The 873-nt window shown below is 66.2% G+C and overlaps 1 protein-coding gene across 12 annotated transcripts in view; it reads right to left on the reverse strand.

Moving 5' to 3' along the window:
• EMSY (EMSY transcriptional repressor, BRCA2 interacting) overlaps nt 1-873 on the reverse strand; it is a 98,683-nt gene that overhangs the window by 96,503 nt on the left and 1,307 nt on the right. The gene's annotated exons all lie outside the window — the stretch shown is intronic.

Genomic DNA, 873 nt, shown 5'->3' on the forward strand with positions numbered 1-873 from the left:
GTCTCGTTCCAGGCACTGGGGCTGCTAACTCCAACTCTGCGCCCGGAGTTGATCCCCCCTCCTCCGACTTCCCATAGTCCTCTCAGCTACGAACCAACACAGAGCAAGGAGAACTGGACTGCGCGCCCCAGCCGGCAGGATGACATAAAGAAAAGGGGTGGGGAGGAGGAAGAAGGGGCAGAGCCAAAGGAATCCGCTCCCTCCACAAGCCAGTCCCCGCCCCCCGACAGGATCTTGGAGGCGGCCGGCGGCCGCCCGAATCAAGCACCACGTCACGGCATCCCGACGCGTCCCCGCCAGCGCACCCCACCGCGGGGCCGCAGCGCCCTGGAAATCTGGGCAGCAGTTGCGGGAGCCCGCTCTGGAGCCGGGATCTCGTGTAATCCTTCCCCTACTCAAGTGTCAAGGAGGCAAGCCCGCCCCGCCCCCTCCCCAAACACGCACTCTCTCGCAGCACCACAACAAGAGCAGCCCGCCCACCCTCCTCACCGGTGCCGCTCAGCGCCAACCCCAATGTCAAGCCCACTACCCAAGCCCTTCAAGACCAGTAGCCGGTGTCAGGGGCCCCGGCCGGCATCAGCGCCTCGCTCCCTCCTCAGCGGAGAAGACAACGGAGAGAGAGTAGGCTCGCGGACAGCCAGGCAGACGACCGAGACTCACCGGAAGGCTCCCAGAGCTGGACCCCCAGGATCCCAGCACCAGGCCTGCCAAAGTCCCCCTCAGCCCATCTCGGGGAGCCCCCACGATCCCGTTAGGAGACAACGGAGGATGGGGCTGGGCGCCCCAAGCCGGGGACCAAATGGTTGGCCCGGCGCTCCTCCAGCCTGGCTAACCTGCCAGCTCTTCCCAGCACCCTGTCTGAGAGTCACCCAC

Source organism: Mirounga angustirostris, unplaced genomic scaffold (assembly GCF_029215605.1).
Source record: "Mirounga angustirostris isolate CCGP_5_RB_7025 unplaced genomic scaffold, mMirAng1.0.hap1 SCAF_13, whole genome shotgun sequence".
Taxonomy (NCBI): domain Eukaryota; kingdom Metazoa; phylum Chordata; class Mammalia; order Carnivora; family Phocidae; genus Mirounga; species Mirounga angustirostris.